At 50.0% G+C, this 18,630-nt stretch overlaps 1 pseudogene; it reads right to left on the reverse strand.

The window, feature by feature from the left end:
• Positions 1-16,774: 16,774 nt before the first annotated feature.
• LOC149355132 (uncharacterized) lies at positions 16,775-17,457 on the reverse strand (annotated as a pseudogene).
• Between the last annotated feature and the right edge of the window lie 1,173 nt (positions 17,458-18,630).

Here is an 18,630-nt window from a genome sequence, read left to right on the forward strand (position 1 = left end):
AGCATCATGACTGCCCGCTTCAGGCAATATGCGGCCGCAGCGTCTGCAGCTTAGTAATAAAAAAAAAATTACCTAGCCGCTGGAGGCCTTGGTGTTCTTGTGTAGATTTTCTTCATCGTGCTTTTTCACCATTTCTCTTCACGCAATACGTCTAAGGCGCCGCAAATCGCCTCGTGCAGAGCCCTAGCAGGGGAGGCGAAGAGTCGGGAACGCGCGCCGCGGTGCGGTGAAAGGAGCGGCCACGCGCCTCTCCGCAACTACGCTCTCTCCGTCCGAATCGAACAGGCCGGAGCAACCCCGCCGCGCGCTCGATCCAGGTGGCCGTGACCAGGTAGTCGAAATTTCCGGAGCCCTTCACCACGGCGTCCCTCATTGCCTGAGTCGCTACGTTACGTTAAATTTCCATAAACCATCAACATGAAAGTATCAGTCACCCCTCTAAAAAATCTATCGCCCCACCCTGTACGCTTACCAACGGAACAATAACACATGAATGTCCGGTTTTCGCTATAAGAAAGGCTTCCATTATCTCCCATGTCACTCGATCCCGGTGACGAAACAGAACACTCGTTTTGGAGTTTAGAGGAGAACAGCCGTTCCTTCGCTAGCTCTAACTGCGTCAGTGGAGCTACAAATTGTTCAAAGTATCACCGCTTTGCAGTCAGATCGCGTGCTCAATCAGCCGCACATTGAAACAACGGCGGCTCCTGCCAACGTACACCTTACCACAGGTCGAGTACTTTCTACACTACGCCGACCTTGTAAGCAGCAAAACATCCCAAACACCACAAGCCACTTTTTGTTGGACCAAGCTTCGATTTTATTCAGTTAAAGAGCGTAACCTTCACAGTTTAATTGGGGCTGAAAACATTACTCGAACGCCATATAAGGCAGCAACTTCCTTAATCCCGTGTGAAAGTCATTGAATTTGTGGTATTATGACACGCCTGCAGCGCTTGTCTGTCTTCCCGATTTTGTTTTGACACTTAACCCACCGAAGAATATTTCTGCTTTCTCTTCCGATTACGCGACCGGGGTATCCGCGTTGCTTACTTTGATGAGATGGTGGCAGGGCTTTCACACAGCAAACAGCGGACTTCAAAAAGGAAAGAGCTAAACCATCGTTGTTGGCTGTCAAGTGCACTGAAGCAGAATAGATAACTTTTTGAACTTTTGGAACTTGAGATTTATTTACCAGAAAGGCTGGTGGGTCACCTGGGCTAAAAGCTGTAATCAAACAGCTTGACGAGGCCCAGGCAACCCTTACAAGGCAGCATAGACGACACCAATAAATAATAGCAATACTAATAATAATGATGAAAAAAAAGGTTAACATGAAATATTAATCTTTACAAAAATTAAGAAACACTTACAAGTAGGTCAGTAGGAAAAGTGTGCAAAAACACTGCATTTTTTGTTACAGATTGACACAAATCACATGAATAATGAGAAGGCATCTTCGTGAGCAAATGGAAGGAAACTATGAACGAATAACTAGAAAATACTGTAGCGAAAACTACGTTACAAATTGGAAAATTTACCCTTTCCTGCGTTACCCTTTTGCTGATCGTGTATAGGGATAGTAGAGAGTCTGAATAAAAATCTTCAGCTGCGAATAAGCGCTGTCTGCCCCCTTTGTGTCGTTGTTTTAAAGCCCTAGCATTTTCCACATGTGGATAAAGATGTCCGATTCTCAGTTACGCGTAATTTAGTGGTATAAGAAAGATAAAGACAGCCGCAAAGCAGACGGGTGAAAATACGTGTAGTGCTGGCTAAAAGAAAGACATAATAAAAAGTTACTTAGTAAAGTCTCGTTCGCAAGGAAATGTTGAATATATTGTAGATTGTATAAAGTCCACACAACTAACATGTTTCTTTTTTTGTTTCAAACTCAAGCATCCATGATGACCATGTACCCTCCTATATCACATGTTACTATATAACGTGAACGTGCTGATCACATCATCAATCGAGCGTGACTGTGCTGATGATTGCTGTATTACCTCTATCTCACTTGTGGAGCGAACTGTCAACAATTTCAAATTACCAGAACTCTGTTTTGTTTTGATGCCACACATGGGTGGAGACTTAATTTATCCAAGTGCGATCTATGAGATGTACCGCTAAAAAAATAGCAAGTGCTTACTAATCATTTCATGAAGGTAACTTCCGCCTAAATCCCAGCAAAATAAAAATATTTTATGGCTGTTTTCTCGGTAAGTCTGTCTTCGTGAGCTCATAAACACGATATAAAGTTGAAGGCTAGCGTAGTTTCGAACTTCCCCAGTCGAAATTTCAAGCAGGACCACTTCATTCTAACAGAAATGTATCTCTCAAATTATCGCGCCGTCCTTGAGTGCGGTTGCATGGCGTGGGATTCATCACCTCAATCAAACATACCAAAGCTTGAACGCGCATAGTCACGTGCTGCTCGCTCTTTTCCAGCTACTACGGCTTTTCAAAATGATCTACAGGTATTTCTGAGCGCCCGCGGTGGCACGCTGCAGGAAATAAGAAGCAAATACTTGCGCTTTTCACTATTTTATAATATTATCAACTCCAGAACAGGCATTTATGAAGAAAGGTATCTTGAAAAACCAACATATGTGTCTGCACGTACAGACTATTGCCGATATTCTGTGGACAGGCTTGCGCAGTTAACCTATTCAGGTGCTGCTCCTTTTCTAAGACAACACATGAGTGGAATGATCTGTCAGAAGAGAGTCCCTCGCGGACCCCTTTATCTTTTATGTCAGATCTTATAAATGTTCTGCTTGTATAAGTTTGACACGTGCTTCTTTCAGCTGCATTTCATTCCAGCCTCTGTCCTATAGTGCTATTGAAAGATGCAATCATCATGTTAGCCACTTGTTCTCGTCTGTTTTTGTTTTGTCGTCGCCTTTTGCAGCTAGATTGTCATCTGTGTTCTCATATTCTCTCTTTGCCTCCCTATTATACTAATGCTCATAATGGCGTTGCAGGTATGAAAATGCATAAATACACATAAATACAAATAAATACTGGCTGATTACAGCCAGCGGAATAAGCTGATTTGGTGAAATGGGAACAACGTTTTCTAGCACGTCACGTTTTATTTCACTTCAGGTTCGAGGATAAGATTTTAAGGTGAGGCTTCAGGCAAAGGTCGGTGAAATCGGTGATTGGAGCCTATAAAGTTTTGCCACTTAAATCTTCGGAGCGCTTAACGCACCTTAACACTGCGATAGCGGTGTGTTCTGGATACATTTTGGTTTATGGTTTGTAATGGTTTGTGAGAGTTCAACGTCCGAAAGCTACTCAAGCTATGTGGGACGTCGTAGTGAAGCGCACCGAAAACTTCGGCCACCTGGGGTTCTTCGACTTGCACTTTCACCGCACAGTGCACGGGCCTCTGGATGGAAGTTGATGAAGACGATGACATGCAATGCTCCACACGAGTGTGTGGCAGTTAAACTGAAGGGATCGCAGGATGTGGCGATAGCATAGGGCTCTTGTGCGGTGGCCAGCGAAGGTGACCTTTTCGAGCCACCGCGGGTTCGAAACGCAGGGGTGCAGTTGCTGCAATATTATTTTGTTTCTGCAGGGGGACCCGGATTCAGGTAGACAGACATCCGGGTGTTTCCAGGTTAGAAGCCTTAGTGCTAGCGCACTAAAAAAAGCGCAAAATTTAATTCACCCTTTCCAGGTTTCTAGCTATGGAGCAGGCGGGAATGGAATAGACATGATAGCGCAGTTGCGAAAATATACACCACATTCACCAAACTCTGCTCATTTTTTCCCGACGTAGCACTGTTCATACCAGCCAGTCCTTAAGCGTTTTTATCATTTAATAAATTTCCCAGCTCGTACCTTCGTCCTAGTTACCAAATTAGTTTGTCAAAAATTTTCGGAAATAACAAAATAAAACAACAAGCACGAAGTTCAAGTATATCTCACATATTTATGCGCTAGAAAGAAAAGCTATAGAATACATCGGAATGCGTGGAAAGGCCAGCATAATAACATTGAAAAAGAACAATTAAAATATCAAAAAATCTTCCCACGTTGCTTTGCGCCCCTCGATGACCTCGTCAAAACATCCGTACGACATGTCCTTTTCTTCTGCACGTCGGGATATGGCGTGCTTTCAAGGCTGTGCTGCAGAAGCATCGCAGCCTACAATTTGACGCTGTGGTACGGGCACCGCGACGAGTGTAGGGTATGCAGCAATGTCCAAAAGTTGCGCATCACCACAATCGCCGAGAGCTGGGCGAATGCCCTGTCAGCGATCAGTGACCCTTGCAACGCAGGAGGGTGCTGAGGTAGGCCTGCAGTACACGCCATCGGTCAGGTAAGTGTCGGACACACTCTGCGTGGCCGGGGAGGGCGTAGTGTCCCGGGCATGGCCTGCGAGCATGTTCCGCAGACAGTTTAGAAGCAACACTACAACTTTGCATATTCTGTTGCACAACAAATTAAATTAAAACGTGCTCAATAACATTGAACACGTTATTCTTTTGTTTCCACTCTTTGTCACATGGCTGTGGATACTAAATTCCACTTTGGCGCAATTGGAACATAAATCAAACTACCCTAAAGGAGAAAACAATGGGATCTTTAGTCCGCCAGACGACAGGGTTTTACTAAACAGAGTAGGCTCGTAGGCTTAAAGCTTTAAATATATTCTTGGACGTTAGGATCACGCAGATCCAGCATGATTTTGTTCATTTCACGATGTTTTGTACACTCCACGAGGATTTTCTATACTTTACGGTTTCGCATGTCTATTGGCTGCAGGAGCAACAAAACGAAATGTCCAAAGCACACAGTCGACGTATTGGTAATTTAAATATATGCCATTTATCTAAGGCCAGCTGTTTGTTGATGTTCACCTCTGAAGAAGGAAAATTCTCCTGATAGCAGAGAAGCTATGCAGACATCACACTGTGATCCGCTTCAAGGCTGCAGTTACCGTGTTCAGATCCTCCGCTACAGGCCTAGTGTTCGTTAGAGATGCTACTGTCTCTCCGCACTCCGAACTGTGCATCCTCAAAACGACGAGAGCCTTCTGGAATATTCCTGTGACCGGCACTCAGGTTCTCACTAAGGATGGCGCTGCTGTGTTTCGCAAGCGGACAGTTCCAGGAGAGCAGTTTCCGAAGTTTATTGGACGAAATTTGCCGAATGCGTTCTCCGTGGGAGTTTTCTGAAAAGTTCTTTTAACTAGGACTATTTTGAGAGAAATTTCGCTCACGGAGTATTTCACTGTAATGGCTGCTATTCGCCACTACTCACCAATACACAAACTTTGGACGTTAAGGAAAAGGGTTGAAATTTAACACAAGGCAGAAACGTACAGCCCCCTTACAAGAATGTAAAACTGGGCAACGTCAAAGGGAAAGAACAGAACAGATTGTATTAAAAAAGAAATGTGAGATAGTGGTATTCTAGCTCAAAATAACAAAGACATTGGTATTTACGGGGCATCCATTGGGAAGAACAGATACGGTTGTCGAACACAGGGTACGGCAGGGTCAGCACTGAGACAGGGGGCTCAAGAGAATAGGAAACTTACAGCTAGAAAGCCAGGACTCACTGGACACCTCTAGGAGCGCCCTCATGTGGACTGATCGTGACTATTCTACTACGCCTCCTTTTTAAATTAAAGAATGCTCTGGACCCCTCTACGGCTGCACTCCAGAGAGCGCCCGCAGTAGCAGCCGGCTTGGATGAGATTATTACTTAGGGCGTACAAATGCGGAATTTAGTTGAATCGGTGAGAATATGTGTGGTAATCTCTGAACATTTAATAATGAAAGATTCGATGGTAGTATTCAACTGATAAATGAACATTAAAGCTGTGTGCATAGGTTGAACAAGTAGGATCACCGCTTCAAACAGCGTTGAAACAATGCAGTGGAAAAACTTCCATTATTCACATACCCTCAATTCCGGACATAAAGAATGTTGAGCGCGAAACCTTTTACGAACGCCATTTTTGCATAATTATTGATGCAAGAGTTCATTATAACAATCAATATATCCACAGATCACCAGATGGAAGTATCGGTTTTTTTGTCTATTAACGTTCTTGCTATCGTCAAAAGCGTTCCCCATTGGTTTTCTATGGCACTGTTCGATGCTATGGATGGAAACACTTTAATTAAAAAGAAAAAATTTCCCACATATCGTAATAGTGGTCCATTACCTTTAATAGTTCTATAAGAGTATCTTAAATTTTTTCTAATTTTCAAAATTTCCCTCCGAGAGTGTTAGACATCAGCGAGTATGCAGCAGCTGATGCTGACGTTACTTTCGTTATCATGCCAAGTTCGCGTGTTACTAACGAACAAAATGGTCGTGGAGCAATCCTCAGAGTCACGGATTATGGCCGGTTTCACTTCATTTCCCGTGATGGCACGCATGAACAGCAAAAGTAGAAGCAACTGTGGGGAGTTCCACCACAAATTCCAGGCTTCGCTCACTTTCGCGCCTTGCCTGGCATGAGCGGAAGAGAACCAGTGCAGAGTTCCATGACAGTTGACAAGAAAAGCCTCTGCTGTAAGCACCGTAAAACAGGGGGCTCTTCGTTCCAGCACTCTTCATGCACTGCGCTGTCGACGATCGACGGCACCCCAGAAAAATATCACGAACACTTTATTTCGTTTTCGGGTCGCACATCCATTGTTTGGTTTTCCTCCATCGTTAACCACTTACCGCTAGTTAGTCAGTCGTCTCTTAATGAAAAATAGGAAGTATTGCAAATTGGACGCATAGTTACTGCACACGATTCAAGAGGGAAACGGCGCAAAAAACGTAGACAAAAGAGACAAACACAACAGGACCAGCGCTGGCGCTGGTCCTGTTGTGTTTGTCTCTTTCGTCCACGTCTTTTGCGCCGTTTTCCTGTTGAATCATGAACCAACTAGCCCAAACTAGAGTTCTTACTGTACACACTCCAAAACTAAATAAAAGCTACCACTTGGCACACAGGATGGTGCACAGAGCCCCGTTGTTACGGTGTTGACATCGTGAAGGTCTCGAAAGCAGTTACGCGTACAAGAATGTTAAGGCTCGTGAAAACACTTCCTGTTATTCAATCTATTTGGAAAATTCGCGTGCTTCTAGATAATAGAAATACACTGGTGGCTAAGATCACATATTGATTATGCTGACAAGAAACGTAAAATATTCGTATAATACAATAAATAGAAACAGTAGCGCTGGTCAGGGAAGCAAAAATTGGTAAATTGGTTTTTGAGGAAAGGAAATGGCGCAGTATCTGTCTCACATATCTCGGCGGACACCTGAACCGCGCGCTAAGGGAAGGGAAGAAGGTAGGAGTGGAAGAAGAAGAAAGAGAGAAAGAGGTGCCGTAGCGGAGGTCTCCGGAATAATTTCGACCACCTGGGGGTCTTTAACGTGCACTGACATCGCACAGCACACGAGCGCCTCTTGCGTTTCGCCTCCATCGAAATGCGGCCGCCGCGGTCGGGTTCGAACCCGGGTACTCCGGCTCGATAGACGAACGCCTTACCACTGAGCCTCTCTCTTTTATGACTTACGGCCGCAACGTCGCCACCGCTTAGCCTGTAGCGAGTACCCTGCGCACCAGTATAAAATGCGCCTCTTGTTCCTTGAAGCGCCTCGCTCTCCACCTAATACATTTAGATAAAGAGTACGAAGAATGTTCCCAAGACCCGTATGAGTGCTAGAGCACTGCCTCATGCCGCTTGTTTGTTTCCCTTGCTCCGGGAAATTGACCACGGGGAAAGAGCTGTCATTACGTTGACTCTTCGTCTTCATGGGCGCCGAGGAATTTTGGCTCACATGCTCACACATGCACGTCGCTCGCATTTCCTCACATACTCCTCCTGCGTCTGACTACAATTCACCTTCGGTAAGACGAGCCAAATGGCAGCTGTAACACTGACCTCGACCTCGACCTCAGCACTCAAAGGGCCCAGGGTCCCTTCGCAGAGCAGATGTGCCCAACTGTTTCCGCCTGCATTAAAGGAATATCAGTCATTTCTGCCCAGAGCCCGCGGGAACAGCAACTTTGATGTCGCTTTGAATTGTTCTCATTACAGAGACAAGTGGAACTGAGACTTTCTGCGGAGTAAATGTGCTGGAGATGCACGCCGAACCAAAAGCTCTCGGGCTCTCCAGCACGCCATTAAAAATGATATTATGGTTGGTTTTTATACAGTGACAAAAGAGGAGTTCGCAGAGGAATAAAGTTGTCTATTCGTTATTAATGGGCTAGCATTACTTGGCTCGGTTGGCGAAAACCCCGCCATAGGCATAAAGCCGTGGCAGGCACGCATGGCAAAAGAGCGTGGTGGAGACGCGCACGCGAGTGACGTGTTCACCTTAAATGCGACACCCCCCCCTCCGACAAGAATAACCGATTACTCGATGAACGGAAACAGGACTGGGGCGCCCCTCCTCCTACCTGGGCACGCTATACAATACCCCCTCGCTCGATTAACAAGGCAGACCAGGCTCAAGATGGGAGCGTCTGGTCCCCACTGCCCCATGCACTGGGCGAGGTGCCACCACTGTCGAGCCTGACTTTATGTGGTATAAGTAAACAATGGAGTTGCGTCTCCGCGAGATACGCTAGAAACTACGATGCACCCCTGTCGTATTCACGTAAACGCGGATACAGGTTACACACAAGAGAAAGCCCCGACGCCGCCGTCAGTTGCCTTCAGCTTTCGGAGAGTGCGGCTGCGGGGCTGTGGAGTCTTCATCTTCCAAGTTGTATTGCTCGCGTCTAAGTCATCTGGCTTGACAGCAAAGCGTCGCCAAGGCGGAAGTTCACTGCCAATGAAGTACGTGACTATCGCAACAAAGCGAACGTGCAAGCGGGCTGCTGCAGCAAAATAACGTTCACCCCTCAAGTCCACGGCAAGTCAGCAACACACTCAGCGACAAGCAGTGCTCTCAGATTTAGGCATCGTAAAAATTGCATAAATGTTCTATAATTTTTGTTTCAAATCATGTTTCTTTTGAAGTTTTATTGAAACCTTTAGTGATGCTGTTCATCTGGTATAAAAAAAGGTGAAACTTTCGTTACAGAAACAATGACAATTATGTTTCACTTTATTCGTCGCACAGTCAACCAGTTTTATTCTTGAAGAAATAAAGCCTAGTTCCTGTACAGATATGGAGTTTTTTTTTTGCTTTATATGTTCATGTTGCACAAAGTTTTATTTTTTGCTAGATGCCTAGAAGCTCTGAAAGTTAATTCGTTTGAGTCCTCCTCTTGCCTGTCAATACATAACTGCTTTCGCTGTTTCCCTGGGCGATTCAACACAATAGCGGTGAAGAAGTGGCGTACTGATGGGGTCCAGAAAAAATAGCTGTGGCGTGAATGGATGCTTCAATATCATAAGCATGATATTCTGTGCAAGTCTGACCTCCTTCGGCTTCCACTTCATATCGGCAACATAAGCCGGTTGAATGCAGGTCGCAGGCACAAACTACGATCCTTACCAAAGTCTCCAGGCTGCGCGGTTTCCTTCTCCCTCGTAATAGGGAAGTTCTTACGACTTCCCTTAAACTCAAAAGCTCTTGAATGGTAAGGATGCGGGTGCTACATATCTTACAGAGATTTAGCATTAGAGAAGTAGCATGAAGGATCCATTTACGGCAAAGAAGCAAACCATGCAGCCTGGTAATTTTTGTCAAAGACAGTGCGTAGTCGGTACCTCATACCTCCTTCGTGGTGGCGGCGGTGGTGGGTCGTGAGCAGGCACATAGGAGCACGGCGTGCAGGAGAGCGTCGTCGCAATACTGGCAGCTGCGGGCAGCGCTGGATGAGATCAACATGTGCAGCGTGATCCTGTGCCCACCGACCACCCCGAAGCCGCGTCGCCGAACCACATGGTGGCAGTGGCTGGAGTCCTGGGAGGCCAGGTGCTGCCGCCACTTGATTAGGTTGAGATGGAGGGTGGTGTTGCCGTGGTACCGCATGGAGACGCCGAGCCTGACCTTGAGGACAAGGCATTCGCTTTGTCAGCGCTCGGGCGCCGAAGACGGTTGCCTCAGAACCTGGAAAATAGCGCGCTATAGTTACGTTGGTTTTAATGACAACTTAGCGATTGGGGTAGTGTGCACCAACCGCAGATTATAAAAGGTGGAAACACCGCACCCATGGGGAGGTGTCAGAGCCGGGTTTCGAAGAAATAAGCACAGGCTGTAACAACCAATTCATTCTCTCTGACCGCAAAGTGGCGGGGTCTGTATACTTAATATATGATCTGTGCAGAAACAAAGTACGTCTTTCTAATGCACTGGTGATGCCAGCAACACTCACCGCAACCATGACGCCTAGAGCGCTCTTTTTATTGCGAAACAATACTACGCCAGGTTTCAGCTCGTCGCGTAGCTCACGGTCGGTAGTAGCCACGTTTGACCTTGAACCGTGGCCTCCGCGATCGAAGCGCGCTTTTGCACCGGCCATCCCATTCGCACGGAGAGAGCGTAATTTGAGAGAGCGGTGTGACCGCTCCTCTCGCCGCACGGTGGCGCGCTTACCCTATGCGCGCTTTCAATGAGGCGGTCGTGCGTAAACCGCGAAAACGCAGCTGTCGCAGGCCTGTGTGCGATGCGCGCTAGAAAATTACCGCACAGGAGCGCCGGCAAAGGACAAGATAGCTTACTGGTATAATATTGTCACGACCAGAGGAGCCGCGAAGGTAGGCGTCGGCAAGAACCCAAGACTGGGAGCGGGAGCCTTCTTTTAATTATAGAGCCAGCTTCCACGACACCAAACAGAACAAGCGCGCCGCGAGAGTCCACCGCCGCTTCGTCGTCGTCTTCGATTCAGCGCGGAGGCCGCGCGGCGCGTTAGGCGCGTGGCATTATTCCCCCCCCCCCCCCCGCGGAAGGAAACATCGTCTCGATGTGGAATGGGGTATGTACAGTGAGAGGAGGAGGAGCAAAAACAAGAAGAATAGGGGTGAGATGAACTATACAACTTGCGCTAAATGAAATGCGGCGAGAGTCAAGGTCACACGCGGGGTAAGGGGAAAAAGGTAAGAAACACAGCGTGAACGCAGCGCTCAGTCACGCGAAAAGTACGGCTTTAAGCGCACTACATGCACAATTTCAGGCCGTTGACGCTGAGGGCCGACGATCACAGTTCCATGGGGTACAACTTCGTAGTTGACGCTGTTCAAACGGTGCAGGACTCTGTACGGGCCAAAGTACCTATTTATAAACTTTTCGCACAATACCTTGCGGCGCACGGGTGTCCACACCCACACGTGGTCGCCGGGCTCGTAGTGCACGTCCCTGTGCCGAAGGTTATAGTGTCGGGCATCGGCGGATTGCTGGTCCTTGATGTGCAAGCGGGCCAGCTGACGGGCCTGCTCTGCTTGCTCCACGAAGTGGCCAGCTTCAGGGGGAAGCTCTTTGTCGCCGTACGGCAGCATGGCGTCTAGCATCATGCGGACCTCTCTGCCATACACGAGACGAAACGGGGTGAACTGGGTGGTTTCCTGCGTCGCGGTATTATATGCGAAGGTGACGTACGGCAAGACCTCATCCCAGGTTTTGTGTTCAACGTCGACGTACATCGAGATCATGTCCGCCAATGTTTTGTTGAGCCGTTCCGTTAGACCATTGGTTTGGGGATGATACGCTGTTGTTGGTCGATGAGCAGTATGGCTAAGCGCTAAGATGTCACGTAGTAGTCGGGCTGTAAACGCCTTGCCTCGGTCAGTAATGATGGCCGATGGGGCGCCGTGTCTAAGCACTATGTCGTGCATAAAGAAGTGGGCAACTTCGGCGGCAGTACCTCGCGCAAGGGCCTTCGTTTCAGCGTAGCGGGTCAAGTAGTCTGTGGCGACTACGATCCACTTGTGGCCGGTAGACGAGAGAGGAAATGGCCCCAGAAGGTCCATGCCGACTTTGTCGAATGGTATTTGTGGCGGCTCGATGCACTGAAGCAGTCCAGGAGGCTTGAGCGCGGGTTTTTTTCGCCGCTGGCATTGCCGGCATGTCCGGACATAATGCTTGACACTTGAAGTTAGGTTGGGCCAGTAATAGTTCTGCCGGATTCGGGATAAGGTGCGGGTAACTCCAAGGTGGCCGGAAGTCGGTTCATCATGGCAGGCAAGGAGGACTTCATCCCGCAGATCAGACGGCATGACGAGCAGGTAAGTTGTCGGACTTGAAGTAGAGTCCTTTTTATAAAGCACCCCTCTCCGCAGGCAAAACGACGATAGTCCACGAGCTAGGTATCGTGGTATTTCAGGGCAACCACCTTCGAGATGTTCGATGAGCAGACGGAGCTCAGTGTCAGCGTGACAAGGTATCAGCGTCGGTGTGTTTCCGGCCTGACTTGTAGGTGACGGTGAAATCGAATTCCTGCAGGCGTAATGCCCAACGTGCTAGGCGGCCGCAAGGGTCCTTTAAATTTTTCAGCCAGCACAGCGAGTGGTGGTCGGTGACGATACAAAACGGTCTGCCATAGAGGTATGGGCGGAACTTGGCGGCGGCCCAGACTACCGCTAAACATTCTTTTTCCGTGGTAGAGTAGTTCAACTCAGCACGCGACAGTGCGCGGCTGGCGTAGGCAATTACTTTGTCGACACCGTTTTGCCGCTGAACTAGAACGGCGCCAAGACCGACGTTGCTCGCATCCGTGTGCACCTCCGTGTCGGCATCTTCGTCGAAATGTGCCAGGATGGGCGGTGATTGGAGTAGGCGTCGTAACTCGTCGAAGGCAGTCTGTTGTTCGTTGCCCCAGGAAAATGACGTGTCATCACGGGTTAGGAGCGTCAGAGGGCTGGCGAGCTGGGCGAAGTTTCTAATGAAGCGGCGATAATAGGAGCACAGGCCCAGAAAACGTCGGACTGCTTTTTTGTGGCAGGGGACCGGAAAGGCAGCAACGGCAGCAAGCTTCTCTGGGTCAGCGCGGATTCCGTCAGCACTAATGACGTGCCCGAGGAACTTCAATTCGGTGAACCCAAAGTGGCATTTTTCTGGTTTGAGGGAGAGGTTGGCGGATCGAACGGCTTTGAGGACAGTCCTGAGGCGGTGCAGATGTTCCGTGAACGTTGCGGAAAAAATGATGACATCGTCAAGATAAACAAGACAGGTCTGCCACTTCAAACCGGTGAGAACGGTGTCCATCATTCTTTGGAACGTGGCAGGAGCACAGCAGAGCCCGAAAGGGAGGACGCGAAATTCATACAGCCCGTCCGGTGTAATGAAGGCGGTTTTCTCACGGTCCCTCTCATCAACTTCTATCTGCCAATAACCACTTCTGAGGTCGACCGAAGAGAAGTACTTGGCTTGACGAAGTCGGTCGAGGGAGTCGTCGATACGCGGGAGCGGGTACACGTCTTTCTTGGTCACACTGTTCAGCTTCCTGTAGTCGACGCAGAACCGTAGTGTCCCGTCTTTCTTTTTCACGAGGACGACAGGAGACGACCACGGACTGCTTGACGGTTGGATGACGCCGTCTGTGAGCATCTCTTCGACCTGTGTTTGAATAGCATCTCGCTCACGAGGAGACACACGATAGGGCTGCTGATGGATAGGGCGGGCTCCTTCATGCGTGATAAAGCGGTGTTTAACTATCGACGTTTGGCGCACTTTAGACGACGACGTGAAACACGCACCAAACTCCCGCAAGAGGTCCTGGAGTTGCCTCTTTTCAGTGGGTGGAAGGCCAGGATTTATGTCTACGCTGGTGACCGCTTCGGCGTCAGCTCCAGGTGTGTCCTCCGCACAAGCAAAGCATTCGGCCACTTCCTGAACATGGTCGACGTAAGCGATGGCTGTGCCACGGAACAGATGTCGATGCTCATTGCAGAAGTTGGTGACAAGGACCTCTGTACAACCGTCATGAAGGGATCCAAGGCCCCGTGCCACCGCAACCCCCTTAGTGAGCACGAGGGAGACATTAGGCTCGACAACCCGGAGTCCCCTATGTGGCTCGTCGCAGGTAACTCTAGCGAGAATGCTGGCACGTGGTGGCACCGTAACGTTGTCGTCGGCGACTCGCAGGGCGGACCGAGAACCCTGGTGCGCAGGTTCTTCTGCGGCCATTGCGGTAGAAAACGTCACCAAGCGGTTCGGCAGGTCTATGATAGCACCGTGCTCGCGAAGAAAGTCGATGCCAAGGATGACATCGCGAGAACATTCGCGGAGAACGAGAAAAGTGGCAACGAATGTACAGCCTCGAACCGTAACCCGGGTCGCACACATGCCGAGTGGTGCGACAAGATGTCCGCCTGCCGTGCGTATGTCGGGGCCGTCCCAGGGTGTCGTCACTTTTTTCAGGGCCGTCGCAAGCCGTCCGCTAAGGATAGAGTAATCTGCGCCCGTATCGACCAACGCACTGACCTCCTTTGTGTCGACGAGAACAGGGATATCCAAGGAGACCCTGCCTTCAGCACGGCCCGTCGATGGCTGTTGTGGAGGACTCAGTCGGTGCGGCGGCGGAACCTGGTCGGCGACTGGGGTTGCGCTGTCGGGGCGATTCAAGCGGTGCGTTGGGGGAAACTCTTCGGTGATGCGGCGTTCGGCGTCGGGGCGATTGGGTCGGTGCGGCGGCGGAAGCGGGTCGGCGATCGGGGTTGCGGCATCGCGGCGATACGAAAGGCGCGTCGGGGAAAACTGCAGCGATGCGGCGTGCGACGTCGGGGCGATTCAGTTGCTGCGGCGGTGGAAGCTTTGCGTCGGAACGGCGTTCGGCGGCCTCGCCTCCAAAGGCCGTCGGAGCTAGTTTTCCCGACGAGGGCTCGAGGAACCACGTTGTCCTGGGGCGAAACGGGACCCAGAGGGCGAAGACCGGCGTGGAGAGGGCGATCGCGACTCGCGGCGCGGAGGAGACGGTGAACTACGCTGGCGGGTGACATACTCAGCGATGTCTTGAGGGCGCTCGCCAGGGCGTGGACGGGGGCTGTCGAAGGAAAAATCGCGTAGTCCCATTTCGCGATAGGGGCACCGCCGGTAGAGATGGCCGGCCTCACCACAGTGGTAGCAGAGCGGGCGTTGATCCGGAGTCCGCCAGAGGTCAGTCTTCCGCGGTGCCTGGCGCCGATCCGCCCAGTAAGGAGTCGGCTGGGCAGAGTGCACCGCGACCAATGGTGCGGTGTAAGGCGAAGGCCCAGGAGGTGGGGCCGCGCGGCGCACGACGTCCGCGTACGTGACTGGCTGGACAGGAGTCGGGTACGGCGCGGGATCGTATGGGGTCGGTTGCGGCGCCGGCACAGCTGCAGCGTCTTGTGCCCTGAGTGCCTGCCGGACTTCCTCGTGGATGACGCTGGTGACGGAATCGACGCGAGGGGCAAAGGTTGCTTGAAGGTGCTGCAGCTCCTCGCGGACCACGGAACGGATTAGTTCGCGAAGGGAGTCCGGATTCGGCCTGGGTTCATGGTCGAACCGGTCCAACGTTGATAGAGTCGAAGTTTGACGCAGTTGCCGGTCGTACTGATGGGATCTCTGCTGCAGCAATTTCTCCATGTGCACGGCGTCGGCCAGAAACTCCGCGACGGTGTTGGGCGGGTTCCGCACGAGGCCGGAAAAGAGCTGGTCTTTTACGCCGCGCATCAGGTGCCGCAGCTTTTTTTCTTCAGGCATGGCCGGATCGGCGCGATGGCAAAGACGCGTCACATCCTCGACGTACATAGCAACACCCTCATTGGGAAGCTGAATTCGAGAGGACAGTGTACGCTCTGCGCTCTCCCGGCGGTCGCTGTTGGCGTACGTACTCACGAGCTGACGTCGAAAGTCCGGCCACGTACAGAAAGTAGTCTCATGGTTTTCGAACCACGTTCGTGCGGAGTCTTCAAGGCTGAAGTACACGTTACGCAGCTTTGTAGCGTCGTCCCAGCAGTTAAAGGTCGCGACCCGTTCGTACTGAGCCAACCAGTCTTCGGCATCTTCAAACAGGTCACCGTGAAAGGGCTTAGGCGTGCGTGGAGTCTGAAGGGTGAGATAGGTGGGGCTGGCTGCAGGGACGGTTGTAGGCAGGGCGGGCAGTGGCGTCGCCATGAGTGGAATGGTAGTTGAAGGCGCGCTGACAACAGGGAGGGCCTCGGGGGACAGGCCTCGGATCCTCCGGCTGGCACGATGGACGGGGGTGGTCACAAGAGGCGGGCGCGTCGAGTCGTCCTCAGGAGTAGGGAGCATCGGTCGCACCTCCACCAGTGTCACGACCAGAGGAGCCGCGAAGGTAGGCGTCGGCAAGAACCCAAGACTGGGAGCGGGAGCCTTCTTTTAATTATAGAGCCAGCTTCCACGACACCAAACAGAACAAGCGCGCCGCGAGAGTCCACCGCCGCTTCGTCGTCGTCTTCGATTCAGCGCGGAGGCCGCGCGGCGCGTTAGGCGCGTGGCAATATCTTCCTAAATTCGGAAGCAGACTTAGGACCGAGATAAAGCAGATAGTCATAAGAGCGTTTTTTTTTTTATTTGTGCAGTTGTATATGGCACCAAACATGAATTACTTTACATTTGAGCACAGCGGTCAATTTTAATTTTGCTATCCACGTAAACGTTAGTTTAGAGCCTTAAATTATATAGAGAGATTAGCGTTCTGTCGGTTTTCCTGTGTAGCAATGGTATTTCATTCGAACTTTAATGCATCCAATAAACGTTTGCTTTCGGCGCTTGTAAATATCAGTCAATTCCTTTTTCCCTGTGGAATGTTGGGCAGGGCCGTGCCCAACAGCCTGCAGTGCATAAGGTTTTTTTGGCGCATATAGCCTGATTGATTTAATTACGCAGATTAAACCAGATCTATAATGTTTCTCGCATAGTGTTCATTCTAAACACGGAGCACTTTCCTGTGGAGCGGCTGGCTGGCGAGCTTTTTTTTGCGGTATATGCTGCCCTATAGTCTGTGACAGTAGCTCCTACGTTAGATAAGAGTGGCCTCACGAAATTATCGAACACCACAGATACTGTGCTTGCGGCGTGGTCCTCCCTTGCTTTGCCAACAAAAAGGGAGCACTGCCAGATCCTCGAAAGTAATAGCTGCAGCCAGCTGCTGCCGCACGTTGCTTATTTTTATATGCGGCGGGGCAATATCAAGCCTTCTTAGTGGCCACCAGAACACTGACGAACTCTGATATTGGGTAGGTTAATCCCCCCCCCCCCTTGACTGTAGGCTAATGAGTCAGCAACGGACTAGACCCATCCGACTGGTAAAGGGCTGGCCAGGAGCTGCACCTTCTACGTTCTTCAAGAGCTCTCGCCACGAACCCTGCTATGTAAGCAATGCTGGCATCTGTGATACCTGATGGCGGCCGCTGCAGTGAGATAGAAAATGCCCATTTAAGTATCCCGACCATGTTCCCGACCTAGACTTTCTGCAATGTATTGCAAAATTTTCAAATCATGGCATTGTTGCCACTCAGTTATTATAGCTTTAATTTAAAGCAAAGTGGTCGCTTTTTGGTTGCACTTCATGGGTGGAGTAGGTGAACGAGTGGGCATCGCTTTCAAGGATGTGAAGAAAAAACTCAGCGCGATGGCAAGCAATTTAGACGACATGTCGCAAGGAGAAAGCATGTGTTGCCCCCATCAACTCTTAAATTACCAGAAAAGCTGCATGGAGAAGACATTCGCAACTGTTTAACAATGTACCTCAACTTCTTTGTCACCTCAGGAACGAGTCAGAAAAAAACTGCCTGCGTTTGCCTAGTCATTCAGTGTCGAAGCGCGCCAACAAAGCTGGTGCAGCGGCTGAAAGTGCAGGCAGTGCCGGCCGGACGAGCGCCGCTCGATGCTTAGGCTAAGACCGCCACCTCGCGGCGTTTTAGGGAACTAGCAGCATTACACTCTTCTGCTGGGCGAGGCGCCGAATGGGACGGCCGGAGCAACGGCGCGCGCCGCCGCCGGAGCAGATCGCGGCGGCCACGCTTGAACAGCGTTACTTCAGCCGCGCTCCGCCAGATGGCAGCGCCATCGGCGCGACGCGCTGACGGCGCTGCAGTGGAAGGTGGCAAAAAGCAAATCTGCAGTGGAAGTTAGCAAAAAGCGATTGCAGGATTGGTGGCTGAAAAGCAGAGATGTGACATCAGGTTAGAAGTGCAGGAAACCGTAGGTAAAGAAGATGGCGAATCTTAATGAGAATTGACAACACAGTGGAACAAAAATAAAGAAATAAAGCTGAGCATGATGGAAATTGCGCCACCCCGTTTCAAAGGGGGCGCTCTTATCCATCCATCCATCCATCCGTCGCGCGACAGCGGCGCCGAGCAGTTTTCTCTGTTAAAAAAATGTGCCGAGCTTGGGAATCGAACCATGGCCTCCGGCATTTGAAGCGCAGACGCTACCACACCGCCAAGAAGGCTCACGGTTTTTGCATGAATAAAGGCTCGTCTAGTGAATGCATAGGTCTCAGAAATAGAACGAAAGTATTAAAAAATAAAATAAGAAAGAACAAGTAACAAAGGAAACAAAAGAAAAGAAAGAAAAATACAAAATACAATCAAAATAAAGTAAAAATGAAACAAAACCAGCGCACCAGGAAACGCTTTCGCCTTGCATCGATGGCATTCGAATGATATCAGTTAAGCAATTAGCCTAATTTCTAGTCAGACCACATATATAAAAACACCGAGTAGGAAATTGGTCGAGTTGCGGAATCGAACCAGGGTCTCCGGAGTGCGAGACGAG

This window comes from Amblyomma mixtum, chromosome 3, assembly GCF_055824585.1.
Source record: "Amblyomma mixtum isolate Tamu chromosome 3, ASM5582458v1, whole genome shotgun sequence".
In the NCBI taxonomy this organism is placed as follows: Eukaryota; Metazoa; Arthropoda; class Arachnida; order Ixodida; family Ixodidae; genus Amblyomma; species Amblyomma mixtum.